General features: G+C 43.0%; 1 protein-coding gene across 1 annotated transcript in view; it reads left to right on the top strand.

Annotated features, from left to right (window-relative positions):
• cpb1 (carboxypeptidase B1 (tissue)) overlaps positions 1 to 15,168 on the top strand; it is a 102,982-nt gene that overhangs the window by 56,335 nt on the left and 31,479 nt on the right. The gene's annotated exons all lie outside the window — the stretch shown is intronic.

Consider the following 15,168-nt stretch of genomic DNA (forward strand, 5'->3'; position numbering starts at 1 on the left):
GAATGTTGTCAGGGATTCTGCATTCCGGATGAGGGTGGGGAGAGCGTTCCACCAGCATGGAACTGTAAATGAGAATGTTCTGGAAAGCGATTTTGTGGCTTTCTGTGATGGAACCACGAGTCGTCGCTCGTTGACCGATCGTAGGTGTCTGGTAGGGATGTAGACTCGTAGGAGTGAGTGAAAGTAGGAGGGAGCTGAGCCTGTGATAGTTCTGTAAGCAAGCGTCAGTGCCTTGAACTTGATGCGAGCAGCTAGAGGTAGCCAGTGCAGAGAGATGAACAGAGGAGTGACGTGGGCCCTCTTGGGCTCGTTGAAGACAAGACGAGCTGCAGCATTCTGGATCATCTGTAGGGGTTTGGTCGCACATGCTGGGAGTCCAGCCAGAAGGGCATTGCAGTAGTCAAGCCTAGAGATGACCAGGGCCTGGACGATAAGTTGTGTTGCATGCTCAGTTAGGAAAGGCCTGATCTTCCTGATGTTGTGCAGTGCAAACCTGCATGATCGAGCTGTCTTTGAAATGTGATCTGTGAAGGTCAGCTGGTCATCAAACGTTACTCCAAGATTTCTGACCGATCTTGATGGGGTGATTAATGATGACTCTAGCTGGATGGTGAAGTCGTGCTGTAGAGACGGATTGGCAGGGAGGACGAGAAGCTCAGTCTTTGCCAGGTTGAGCTGCAGGTGGTGTTCCTTCATCCATGTGGAGATGTCCGCCAGACAGCTTGAGACCCGTGCAGCTACTGTGGGATCATCTGGTTGAAAGGAGAGGAAGAGCTGTGTGTCATCAGCATAGCAGTGGTAGGAAAAACCGTGTGCCTGTATGATGTGTCCCAGTGATGTGGTGTAGATGGAGAAGAGGAGGGGACCAAGAACTGAACCCTGGGGAACCCCTGTGGTCAGCTGATGTGCTCTGGATACCTCGCCTCTCCATGCGACCTTGAAGGACCTACCTGTGAGATAGGACTCAAACCAGTGGAGTGAAGTTCCTGTGATGCCCAGTGATGAGAGGGTGGACAGAAGGATCTGATGATTCACCGTGTCGAAGGCAGCAGACAGATCCAGGAGAATGAGGACTGAAGATTTGGAGGCAGCTTTTGCGATCCGTAGGGCTTCTGTGACTGACAGTAATGCAGTCTCAGTTGAATGTCCTTTCTTGAAGCCAGCTTGGTTGACATCCAGCTGGTTGTTTAGAGACAAGAAGGATGTTAGTTGGTTGAAGACAGCTCTTTCAAGTGTCTTCGCAATGAATGGTAGGAGAGAGATAGGTCTGTAATTCTCTACCAATGATGTGTTTAGCGTTGGTTTTTTGAGCAGTGGAGTAACCCGAGCCTGCTTGAATGCTGTAGGGAAGGTGCCAGTGTGGAGGGATGAGTTGATGATGTGTGTGAGTGATGGTAGAAGTGTGGGAGAGATGGCTTGTAGAAGGTGTGAGGGGATGGGGTCAAGCGTGCAGGTGGTAGGGTGACTGGAGAGGAGAAGTGTAGATACTTCTTCCTCGGTTAGCGAAGAAAAGGAGGACAGAGGGGTATTGGCTGTGGAAGGGGTCGGTCTGGGTTCCTGTGTGTGTGGAGCTGAGAACTGACTGCTGATAGCTGTTGTTTTGTTGGTGAAGAAGGTCGCAAAATCGTCAGCAGTTAAGGAGGAGGCGGGAGGTGGTGGAGGTGGACAGAGGAGAGAGTTGAATGTCTTGAAGAGTAATCGTGTGTTGGAGGAGCTGTTGATCTTGTTGTGGAAGTATGAAGATTTTGCAGCATGAACATCAACAGAAAAGGAGGAGAGGAGAGATTGATACATACTCAGGTCAGATGCGTCTTTTGATTTGTGCCATTTCCTCTCCGCTGCCCTGAGTTTGGTCCGGTGTTCCCGAAGAACCTCAGATAACCAGGGGTTAGAGGGAGTAGTGCGTGCTGGCCTGGAGGAGAGAGGGCAGATAATGTCTAGAGAAGAGATTAGAGTGGAGCATAAGGTGTCCGTTGCGGTATTCACATCCAGAGATGAGAATTGTGAGGGTGGGGGAAGAGAGGATGACACGGCAGAGGAGAGATGGGAGGGGGAAAGTGAGCGCAGGTTTCGTCTGAAAGTGACTGGTGGTGGGGGTGGGGGTGCAGGGGTAGAGAGTTGTAGACTGAAAGTAATGAGGAAATGATCTGAAACGTGGAGAGGTGTCACCAGGATGTTTTCTGTGGTGCAGTTGCGTGTGTAAACCAGGTCCAGTTGGTTGCCTGATTTGTGAGTAGCTGTGGTGATGAGTCGTTTGAGATCGAAAGAGGCTAGGAGAGAGGTGAAGTCTGTTGCATGTGGCTTTTCGAGATGAATGTTGAAGTCACCGAAGACTAGAAGTGGGGTGCCGTCCTCAGGGAAAGTGGACAGCAGCACATCCAGCTCATCTACAAAGTTACCCAGCTGACCTGGGGGGCGATAAATGACTACAATATGGATTTTAATGGGGGTTGTAAGTGTAATAGCATGATATTCAAATGAGTTGTTGTTGCATAGAGAAGAGAGCGTGGAGTATTTGCAATTGTTAGAAACGAGAAGCCCTGTACCCCCACCTCTCCCAGACTGGCGAGGGGAGTGGGAGAAGGAGAAATTGCTAGAGAGAGCAGCAGGGGTTGCTGAGTCTTCTGGACGAATCCAGGTCTCAGTCAGCCCCAAGATACTAAGAGTAGAATGAGATGCAAAGGCTGGAATGAAGTCAGCTTTATTGACTGCTGACTGACAATTCCATAGACCCACGGAAAGAGAGAGAGGAGTATGTGAGGATGTGGGGATGGGACGCAGATTGGCAGTATTGCGCTGCCTATTGCGCGTGATGAAAGGACGGTGCCGAGAGATAACAGGAATGTATTGAAAGCACATGTTGATTAAGGTGAACAATAAGGTAAGTAGAGGGAAGAGAAAGGGAAGAGGAGATACGTAAGTGCCTTTCTGGTGTCCTTGCTCGGTGGAGTCGCGCAGGTAGAGTCGCTGGTCTTTTCCCGAGTCGGTCTGAACACGAGGAGGCTGAACACGAGAGCTGAACGCTTCCGCTGACGCTTCCGCGACAGCGCGCAAATTACACAGATATACGGATAATGCTTTCACCGCTTGAGTGAGTACAGCTGTTTCGGTCGGGCAATTAAGTGTAAATAACGCGAAAATGTGGCAATTCCAACCTGCTAGGAGGAAAGGCTTAAGTGCAAATGTAACAATAATTTTAATTTTCACTCGCGGCTGTTGTTAATTGTGCCAACGCGTCTCTCTAAAATACAGGATTATGTGAAGTTAAAAATACAAAGTAACAATAGAATCGAAGATAGGCTTACCTTGACTAAAAACAACAATGAAATAACAGGGTGAACAGAGTATTCTGGCAAAAACACTTGCGCGTTCCAGCTGAAGTTTAATTTAGAAGTTCCAACCCTTAAATGAGTTCAGAATAAGCTGGTGTTTGCACTCAGATTTATGTGTTTTATAATGTTTTTTTCTTCTTTGTATAGTAGGTTTCTGTCTGCTCTGGCCATTGGCCCACAATGATGCAACAGTTGGAGCATGTACAAGTCAATCAACAGGCAGACTTGGGCGAGAGATCAGTTCTGTGGGTTTGGTGAGACTAATTGTGAACTAAAATAAACATGTCACTCACACCTTTCACATCGCCTTGCACCTATTGAACGCAGTGAGTCCAGACAGGGTGTGTGTATAGATCCATGGTGCCAAGTCGATGACGACAAGCATTTGTTTTCTGTCTAAGGTTTGTATTTGTTTAATACAAAATGGATTTCTTCATCAAAATGTGGGTGCAATTAAAATCAGCGCTTTAAAAAGTAGCCAGAGGCGGGTTTTTAATTGAATTTGAAAGCTAGAATGCAGGTAGCACAATGCACAATAAAAATTGTTTTGTAGGACTTCTTATACCCTTTTAAGGGTCTTTATTTGGTTTTGGGGGCTACTAGAATAGGTGTTAATGCTTGAATGTTTAAAAACATGCCTTCTAAGTAAAAGAGCCAATCGCTGATTGGTAAAGTCGTTGTGTCACTGCAGCTGCCGTTAGAAGCTCTGGTTCCTGTAGAAACCTAAAGCTCACGTTTAGGATGACGCATGCTTTGGTTGGTCTAGCCTGAAAAATAAGCTTTTTTTAATTGCGATTTGTGCATAAGAAACATGCATGGGACAGTTCATGTCAGATTTCGTTGCTGATATGAAATTTGTTATTTGATTGTGAGTTCGGCTAGCAATTTTTGAGATTTGAGGATTCCCCAATTCATGGGCTGCCCGGAGGCGTTGCAAATATGGCTGCCGAGTGAACAGACATTCCTTGAAAGGGACTTTGGAAATGCTCTGTTTAGTTCCTTTCTCTATGAAGCCCTTCCTTCTGAAAACCACAGTTTGTTCTGATTGTTTGGCTGGATCAGTGTGTTGTGGTTGGTCAACCGCTTTGAGTGCGTTTTTCAAATGCCACGCCCTTTACTGTAACCACGTTACATCCAGGGTGGAAGAAACAGTGTCTCTTGGACAGGGCAAACAACACGCTACTAATGCAACTCAACCAGGCCTCACTCCTTTATTTTTTGGGTATGCCTTGGGTGGCAATTATTTAAATGAGAAGTACATTCCCAGATGATAATTTAAGACCACAATCGAGGCGTTTCAGGGAGTTCAAAACCAGTGTGCACTGATATAGAGAATATCTCCCTTTGGAGTGACTTCGTGCTTTGTAAATTTGTATACCGTTTTCATGCTCAAACAGCAACATTACACACAAACTGTTTTAAAAGTCTTAAATATATTAGCTGGTAGTCTGATATGAAACAAGGGAAAAGAAGCAGCGCTTTTGACCCAGATAAACTCTGCGATTGTTCATGACAACTCCTCAAGCCCCAGTTGGCCCACTTTGGACCAAGGTATTCAGCGAGCAAAACCCATGGCATTTGGCCCCGAGGCCTTCTTATCAAGCCCCGGAAGTGACAGAGGAAACGTGACTGTTTCCATAGTGGTCTGTTCACACTGTACAACATGTGCTGAGGGCCCAGATGGACAGATTTCTTTGGCAGTCTCAGCACATTCAGCAGGCTTTGGAGGTCCCTGGCAATCTCAGGACCCCATGGCCTGGTCCGTAATCCCGTCCCTTTTCTTTAAGATGACAACTGAACTTTTTGAATTTTATAGAATTGAAACTAGACAATCATGCAACATTTTTAAAGGCATTTCTGTCATGACAACTCTCAGGAGATTAGTATAGAGATTGGTATGGTAATGGGTATGGCAATGTTAATGTATTTGGTCTTGGCAGAATAGATCTGCTACAGAGCAAATACAGAGATATGCTACTGCCAATACATTATCAGACATTGCTGTGAGCATGTAGGACATGCTGCTGCTGCTGCACAGTAACATACATGAATAACCCCCGTAGCAGATCTATACAGGTGATGATGGAGGGTTTCTGAAAGTGTGCTGCAGACTGCTAACAGCAACACTTCCAGTATTTGAATATTGAGCCGTAGCTCATTGGCCATTGATGCAACATCAACCAAACAGCTGCGCTATGTAGATGACGATGCAATTGCCACCAAATAAGTTAAAGACCCATCAGCCTGCACCATCTAGTGTTTCATAGGTATCTTTAGATTGATTGATTAAATATCATCTTAAATGTGTGGTAACACTTTGCAGTAACTGTAATAAATTACTTAATTAGCTAAATTCTTCCATTTTCTAAATTAAATATAAGTGATGCTCATCTGTACTTAATACTTGCAAGAAATGTAGCCTAGGTTTAGTCACTTCCTCAAGGCACACCTATCCTAAAAAAAAACGTAATTTTAGTTAGCATTCATGTACGTAGCATGAACATTGATTAGTTATGGGTCAAATTATGGGTATACAATTAAATGTCAGCAAAAATAATAGTGATGCTTGTCTTAGAAGTGTGTAATTATATGTGACTCCACAAAATAATTGCACAGTAAGTATATGATGTTCATTATTTTTTAGAGAATTTATTACACCACTGAAATGCTAAGGACTAGCATAAATTGTCTACTTTTGTAAATCTGACATGGGTGTAACATGATGCATTTCAGTGGTCTAAATGGGACAAAACTGTCATCCAGCATTACTAAGTTTCATCACTGTCTATAAGACAGGCCTACATCATGCCACTTGCACTGTACTTACAATAGCAATGTCAGAATCGTGATTAAAGGAAATTCGACTGCCCTGACTTCAAGTTGACAGTCAATTCATCACAGAAGGTTTATCAAAGCTCGGTTTGATCTGATACTAGGGCTTGGGCACTGCTCTCAATCATGTGTCACTTTGGGACATCTGTCATCTTCTTCTAACCTTGTTATGGCACCATTTTCAAGCGCAGCTGGAGCTTATTTGACCTATCTTTCAAAGAACATGAGAACAGATTATAGACCATTTAGGGGCATATTTGATCTCATGCTATAGATCATGATCACTATCTATGACAAACTTATCTTATTTAATATTCTCATTGGCATGAACTTACCCTGTTAAGTGTTGGTCTCTAGATGATGAACCAGCAAGTCATAGCTGGAGAAGCTGGTTGAATAACATGATGTTTCTGGTGAAGCTGGTTGACCAAGGAAGTCTTGCTGGTTAATGGGATAGTTCACATGATCATTCTGTCATCATTTCCTCACTCTTGTGCCATTTCAAAGTTGTATGAACACAAAGAAGTTTGAAAATGTTTTCAATTGTTTTGGACCCAAAATGGACAACGTGTTTCAAAATGTGTTTTTTTTTTTTGTTTTTGTTTTTTGGAGTGAACTATGCCATAATATGGGAGCTTGCAGTTCTGACTCTTGTTCTTAGAATTGCATGTTTAGATGCTGAGATCTATTGCATGCTGAGAAATAAAGAACACAAACATATTGTTTGTTTTTTTCAATCTCACAATTCTGAATTTTTTCTCAGAATTACAAGTTTATATCTCACAATTCTGAGAGAAAAATGCAATTATCCTTTTTATTTGTTCTTTATTTCTCAGCATTTATTCCTTAGTTTATAATTCACAATTCTCTCTTTTTGTCTCAGAATTGTGAGATCCTGTATAAACTCGTAATTCTGAGAAAAAAGTCAGAATTGTGAGATGGGGGAAAAAAACAAACGTATTTTTTATTTTATTCCATGACAGAAACAAGCTTCTATAGCGTAAGTATTTTTCAATCTGTTGCTTTGTACAACTTTCGGCAGTGAGAGAGTAAATTCATTTTCATGCTTTCCCAGAAAGTCTAAAAATGGCCACTTGCATGCGTTTGTGCCCAAACATATTACTCTTTTAAATGTAGCAGGACTCTTTTGACGGGCATAGGTGGTATTTTATCATTTCATTTGGTCTATTTGAGAGCTATAATTACTTACATAGGCATAGCCTCCGTTTAAAATTACATGTCTCTTGTACTGTAGCGCGTAGTGTTTCCCCAACGTATATTTTTACCCGCTCTATTTTAATCCTCTGTTATTATTTTTCATTTTGAATTCTTTTCTTTAATCATTATGTTCTGCTCAGTGTTTTCTTCGACAGGCCAAAAGAGACTTAAAGCAAAGTGTTTTCGGTCAAAGTCTTTTATTTCCCTTCATTTGACCTGCCATGGATTGGCTTAGTTTCAAGACTAAAGCACAGACACTGTTATTGAAAACAGGCATTAAAATATTAGCTTTAATTCACTTCATCATTCTGACACTAAACTAAGCTATATATATACATAGTGGTTAAAGTGGGATTTGGCAGGTGGGGGAACCCTCAATTTTTATAATATATATTTGTTTAAATGCTCTATACATATGGTCTTTCTTTGTTTACAGTTGGATGGCCACACATTAAAACGGAAGTCTGCATAAGACCAACCAAACAGCCTGTACTGTAAGTCTACCAACCAAAATATCAAAAGGTCGTCTACCCGCTAGACTGCCCTTTCTAATTCTAATTCTGTGTCTGATTTCGAGCCAGTCCACCATCCAACCTCATCCCGGCACATTGTGTGACCAAGGGAGGTGCTTGTTGATTTCCCGTAATTGAGGAGGGGAGGGGGATATAAACTGCTCACACGCAAGTATCCCCAAATCATGCATGTACACACAGTCCCGGCTCCTGCATTCACTGACAATTACACTCCCCGCTGGATGTCCTTATATTAAAAGCTTCCTTTGTTGGGTGCCGCCCTCTAAATAGCTCGCATGTGTTACCGTTTTCTTAGGTTTATCAAGCGCAGCTGTTGGGGAAATGGAGGGACGAATGGGAGCCATCATTGCATTAACCTGCCCGTTAACCCTGCCATACACTGACGGGCCCGACAAGGGCGCAGTGACAGAGACGGTTTTGTCTATTGGCCCATTTATCCCATCACACACACACCAGTATCATGCCTACAATGCTTACGTTAAAGGGATAGTTCACTTTGAAATACATTTTTGGTATGTTTTAGCTTACCTCAAGGGCATCCAAGATGTAGGTGTCTTTTTTTCCGCAGTAGTTTCAATTTTGATATTTTTAGGTCAAACCGTTCTTGTCTGTCAGTCATATAATGCAGGTCGATGGTCACTGTCTCAAAACACAAGCACAGAGTCCAAATTAAAACAATTCCCCGTCGTCCAAATTAAACAATTCCCCATCGTAAGTACACATTGATGGCCTAAGACACGAAACGAGCGGTTTGTGTGAGAAAACGAACAGTATTTATATCGTTTTTACCTCTTATACGCAGCCATGTCGAAGTGATCTGATCTGACGTGTACGCAGACTGGTGCATAGATATATACACTAGATGTCGCCTTAAAGACATTCGTTCCAATGAACTGCCGTAGACAAGGCGACATCTAGTGTGTATATATCTATGCACCAGTCTGCGCACACGTCAGATCAGATCACTCGGACATGGTTGTGTATAAGTGGTAAAAACGATATAAATACTGTTCGTTTTCTCACACAAACCGCTCGTTTCGTGTCTTAGGCCATCAATGTGTACTTGCGATGGGGAATTGTTTAATTTGGACGATGGGGAATTGTTTTAATTTGGACTCTGTGCATGCTCTTTGAGATAATGACCATAGACCTGCATTATATGACTGACAGACAAGAACGGTTTGACCTAAAAATATCAAAATTGAAACTACTGCGGAAAAAAAGACACCTACATCTTGGATGCCCTTGAGGTAAGCTAAAACCAGTGGCGGATTTAACAAATCGGGGGCCCAAGGCAAAGGTAGGTAGGCTATGGGCCCCTCCCCATCCAATCTTTAAAAGAGAACGAAAAAAATATGTACCGACTGAATGGTGGATAGGCAGGTAAAGCTAATCTACGGGGAAGTAAAGGTTAGAGAGGAGAAAAAAACGTCCCCTTTAAACCCTGCATACACTTCTTTACTCCTAAACAGAAACATGTTACAATGTTTACATGGTACAATATCTGGTAGCCTAAGCCAAGGTTTTTTTTTTTTTTTTTGCTTTACAAATTTCACCATTTCGATTCAATTATTGTGATTTGATTCAATATTGACTCATTTGGATTAATATTAGGTAATGTTTCACAAGATAGGCATTACTTTTTCTCAAGAAAAAAAAAGCCCTATCAGCTGGTATAATTTAAGGTTAAAATAAGTAATATAGTACACATATTTAGCCAAATACTCTCTATAGCTCTTTTTTTCTAGCCAATTAAATGGCTTTCCTGAGGTAAATTTTATGTGACGATTGTTCTCCAGCTGTTTTACCTCTTTCCGCGGTTGAAAAACACTTTGATTGATATTATGAATGAGGAATATACATTTCGGTAAGTTATACTGTATCTTTCAACATTGTTAATTCGTGTTTATTTACTATTAGCTAGAGATTATCAGTTCACGTGCCGCTATAGGAATCTGTCACGTCACATTAAAACGGCAAAATGGTATTTATTGTTTGAATTTCGTAATAGAATTGACAGAATCTGAGAGCTGAGATTTTTTTTAAATATCATGATTCATAAGTAAACTGCTCAGTTTTGTCTGTCGATCTCCGTGTCCTCTTTGCTTCACGATTTTTCTGTGCATTGGACGTTGTTGTTCCTGATCTGTATCCCCAACAGTAGCCGTAAAAAAGTTTGTCATTTTTGGCAGCGTTCCCAAATACTTATCAGCGTCTTTTCACTTTTTTCTTTTATTTGAGCCTCTTGGGTAACTTCGAAACTTAAAATTTTCGCGTTTAGACTCGTCTTGCTCTGTTTGTGTATTTCCCAGTCCTCCTGTTACTGCGTGTTGTTTATCTTTCACGCTGTGCACCTTTACGGCTTTCCTCCCGCTTCCTCCTTTTGTCAGCACCGCTTGGGTAGCTAGCCTCGCTTCATTTTTACTCTGTCTACTACTCTGTCTGTCAATCACTTCTTTTTCTCCATCAGTTTTTTGTCACAGCCTTGTCACTTTCGCAGATGCGCAGTAAGTGAGATAATGGAATAGTCCAATGTAGTGAGGCGGGGGGCCCCCTCCTGTCTGCGACACTAATGATTTAATGCCATTTTTCGCAAATGGAGTTTTAGAAATATATAATAAAAAAATAAAAACCTTAAGCATAAGTTAATAGGGCATTTTGGGGGCCCCAAGGTAGCTCGGGGCCCAAGGCAATTGCCGACCTTTGCCTAATGGTAAAGTCCGCCCCTGGCTAAAACATACCAAAAATGTATTTCAAAGTGAACTATCCCTTTAAGGATTAGAATAGATTATGAGATGGAAACATATACTGTATATTTTAGATACTGCACAGTAATGTCACATTTAAATATGAAGTGCGTCAAATATGAAGGTCTCAATACTGCAAAGGCAACTATAAGTAAGCCATTTTCTGTTTGTTTGTTACTTTAGAAAATAAATAGAAGTTTTTTAGGACATAGTAATTTTTAAGTATGTATTTATTTCAGTCTGCTTGAAATGTGCTTAATTGACATGAAAATGTTACAATATGGTCTTAAAAACAGATATATTTGTCTTTACGGTAAATAGTAATGCTAATATTATTATTATACTGTTTTTTGTTGCTATGTTTATTATCTTGGAGACTCTCATTAGAGACTCAATAATAATGGTGACCCGATCTGGCGAAATGAGTCGGAAGTCGCAACGTTCCATTTTAAGATATGGGCCGTTTATGTGGAAAAACAATGAAATATTTTATTTATTTATTATTATTATTATTATTATTGCTAAATTTCAAAGAACAGACATTCAAAAATAATCTCCTAAAGTTTCGTAGTCCAGATAATTCAGAAAAGGTATTTAAATGACTATTAAATTTTACAAAGTTTTACTAAATTCGCTGGAAATGAATATTGCTTTTCTCAACTCTGAGAGGAGAGGCCGGAGTGGCGGAGGTGCGGGTATGTACAGGAAGCTGACTGCGGCGGATTGGACTCCTGAATGCGAGAAGGCTTTCCAGAAGCTCAAGACAGATCTGCTCAACTGTGCTGTATTGGCCCATCCTGACTTCTCCAGACCATTCATCCTGTCCGTTGATGCATCCCTGGACGGGCTTGGGGCTGTGTTGTCACAATTGCCAGTAGGGGAAGACAAGGCTCGCCCCATTGCCTTTGCCAGTAAGACCCTCAGCAAGTCACAGCGAAGATATCCCGCTCATCGTCTTGAGTTCATGGCACTGAAGTGGAGTGTTTCTGAGAAGTTCAGTCACTTGGCTGAAGGGGCATGACTTTACCGTGTGGACAGACAACAACCCGCTGACCCACATCATGACCAAGCCCAAGCTCGATGCATATGAACAGAGATGGGTTGCCAAACTGTCTTCACACAACTTCGACCTGAAATACATCCCAGGCCCAAAAAATTTTGTAGCAGATGCACTCAGTCGAGATCCCTTCACCACTTCAGTTAGCAGGCGTCTGATCCAAGAGCCATATGGTAGCCTAGTGCAGGAGGCTGAAGGTGCGGAGGCTGAGGAGGTGCAACAGGCATTCAGACTGGGCGTCCAACACCTCCAAGCGGTTCAACAGCACGAGCCACCCCATGACACCGCAGGCTCCTACAGTGCAGCTGAAGTCAAAGCTGCTCTAGCCTCTCACAGATCCTAGAGGAGTGGTGTGAAGAACAGGGCTCTTTGTCTCGGCCAACACATCCAACAGCTGCAACCTGCAGGCCAGTGTACTCTGCCCTCACTCACTCTGCGCGAATTGGAAGATAAACAGCTTCATGATCCCACTATATCTTCGGTCCTCCCGTTTGTGGTCCACAGACGTCGCCCATCCAGACGAGAAAGGCACAGTATGGGCCCCAGTTCGTTGGCACTGCTGAAACACTGGGAGAGGCTAGTTATTCGGGATGGTGTCCTGTACTGAGAAACGAAGGACCCTGTGAGTAGGATGAAAAGATTCCAGTTGCTACTGCCAGCCAGTTTGAGGGGTGATGCCTTGAAGGGAGTTCATGACCTGGCAGGGCATCAAGGACAGGCGAGGACGCTCCATCTGGCGAGACAGCGCTTCTTCTAGCCCAGTATGGAGAGAGACACGAGAGAGCATGTGCGATGCTGTGAGAGGTGTGTACTTGCAAAATCCCCGGAGCCCTCAGCACGAGCCCCTTTGGAGACTATTAAAACTTTGGCTGCCATGGAACTGGTCTGCATCGATTTTTGGTCAGCAGAGGATAAGAACAAGAACTCTGTTGATGTGTTGGTGGCGACTGACCACTTTACGAAAATGGCTTTTGCCTTTCCTTGCAGGAACCAAACTGCCAAGCAAGTGGCCAGAAAGTTATGGGACTGTGTCTTTTGTGTCTACGGGTTCCCTGAGCGCATCCACTCTGACCAGGGCCCTAGTTTTGAGAGTGAGCTGGTGTCTGAGTTGCTGCAGCTGTCGGGGGTGGCAAAGTCTCACACCACGGCATATCACCCAATGGGCAACGGGGGCACAGATCGCTTTAACCGCACACTGGGCAACATGATACGGAGCCTCCCTCTGAGAGCCAAGTAAGAATGGCCACAGCAGATCCAGATGCTGACATTTGCATACAACGCGACTGCTCACGAAACAACCGGCTATGCACCCTTCCACTTGATGTTTGGCCGCGTCCCAAGACTCCCAGTTGATGTTGTCTTTCAGTCCGTTCTGCACGACCTCACTGTGACAGACTTCAGCAGCTACTCGAGGACCTTGCTATCATACCTGTCTGAGGCAGCCAACATCGCCCAGCAGCACGCCACCAAAGAGCAGGAACACCAGGCCCGTCAGTACAACAAAAAGGTCAGAGGGGTTTCCTTGCATGTTGGAGCCCGAGTGCTGCTCGCGAACAAGGGACAGAAAGGAAAAAAGAAGTTGGCCGACAAGTGGGAACCTGCAGTGTACACGGTAGTGGAGCGGAACCCCAAGACTCACATCTACAAGATTAGCAATGCCTCTGGCCAGAGCAAGGTTGTGCACAGGAACCTTTTGCTTGACGTGAGCTTCCTTCCTGTCCAAGACACCCTGGAGAATCAGTCTCTGGTCAGCTCGTCAGAAGTTGAAGGCACAAGTGTCTGTGGAGATGCGGATAGCCTGAGCAATCTGGAGCGAGAGTCTTCCTTGGCACGGACGTCCTCATGGGTTCTGTCAGACCCAGATCGAGCTGCTGAGGCTTCAGCAGCCGAAGAAGCTTCCATTCCAGAGCTTGAGGATGAGACTCACGCTCATGAAGACATGGCCAGTTCACCTGAAGCGACTCTGTCTGACCCAGGCCCTGTTCAGTCAAGTGCACTTACTGACGTTGATACGAGTCCGACTGACTCAGCTCCCACTCAAGCCTGCTCACCTGCTGACTCTGTTGTGACTCAGACTGCTGCAGTTAATAACAGTGTTCGAGGCAGGGTTGTAACTAGGACTGGGAGGGTGGTTAGGTCTGTCAATAGGCTTACTGAGAGTATGGTTCAGAGACCTGTTATATGGGGCCTCTCTTTGCCTCAGAAAGCTTGATTTAGAGTGCACACCGTTAAGTTTGTTTTTCTTTTCTTTTCTCTTTTTTTTTCACCCTTGAATGTGAAACTGTACTGTGAGGTTTTCCCAACCAGGGGACCAGGGGTCTCATTTATAAAACTGTGCGTAGGAACCTTACTAAAAGTGTACGTGCGCCCGAAAGCCAAAAATGGCGTATGCAAAAAAATATTCAGACTTATAAAACCGTTCGTACGCCAGAACCTGCGCAGAATTCACTTTATAAATCCCAGTCAGCGGAAGATTGTGCGCACATGCTTATATGGAACGCATGCATATATGGAGCTTACAACGCCTAGTTTTACTATGCAGATCCTCATCTGCATATCATTTGCATATGATTATTCATCCACGTGATAACGTTTATCGGTACAAGACACATTACATTAATAAAAATCAAGTAGTTGCCTATCATTGCCTTGTTTTTGAATACATAAATCAAATAGTGTAAAATACATTTCAGAGAAAGTTTTTCTCAATCTTTTCCACTGGCCGAATTGTATTTTTAATTGATTTATATTTTTAATGGAAACAGATAGGCCTTGGGCATTATTTGCACGAAACTATTTTCTCAGACAATCTGGTATTATCATGATAAGCAATTATCTCTGTGGTTAAAACATTAAAACACAGCACGCCAGAGGAAAAGTGTTCAAAAACATCGCATCCACAACAAATATTTCTATATTGATTGAATTTGAATATAAAAAATGTTGTAACTTCTCAGTAATGATTTCATGTTTAAGTGTTTAACTCCATTAATTTGAATGGCATATTTAATCTAAATGTTTATATCAGAAGTAAAACATAGTTTAAATCATTATTTTATTTATTTAAACTGTTATTGGACATTTAAGAAGGGATGGATATTTGCTTCAAGTGATAGGCTTGGTGAGTGAAATTATATTTGTATTATCTTTCTGTATATGTTTAATTTTCTTTAGATTTTCTGTCTAAAAGTGACCAAAAAGACACTAACTCCAGCTCACCATCTGTGTCGCCAATTCCCTTTGTCTCCAGAATGTGCGTACGCACGGCTCAAAGTTTGCTTAAAGGTGCGTACATTCTCCCGTCAAGTTTGTGGACCCCAGCCACAATATTTCACTGATCTTCTCAAGTTTGCATAAAAAGATCCAGGCTGTAAAATCACCATTGTAAACCATTTGCTATTACGGACCTCAAGTCTCACCAGTTTTATTCATGTTGACGGATGACTACG

Source organism: Leuciscus leuciscus, assembly GCF_965113295.1.
Source record: "Leuciscus leuciscus genome assembly, chromosome: 11".
NCBI lineage: Eukaryota > Metazoa > Chordata > Actinopteri > Cypriniformes > Leuciscidae > Leuciscus > Leuciscus leuciscus.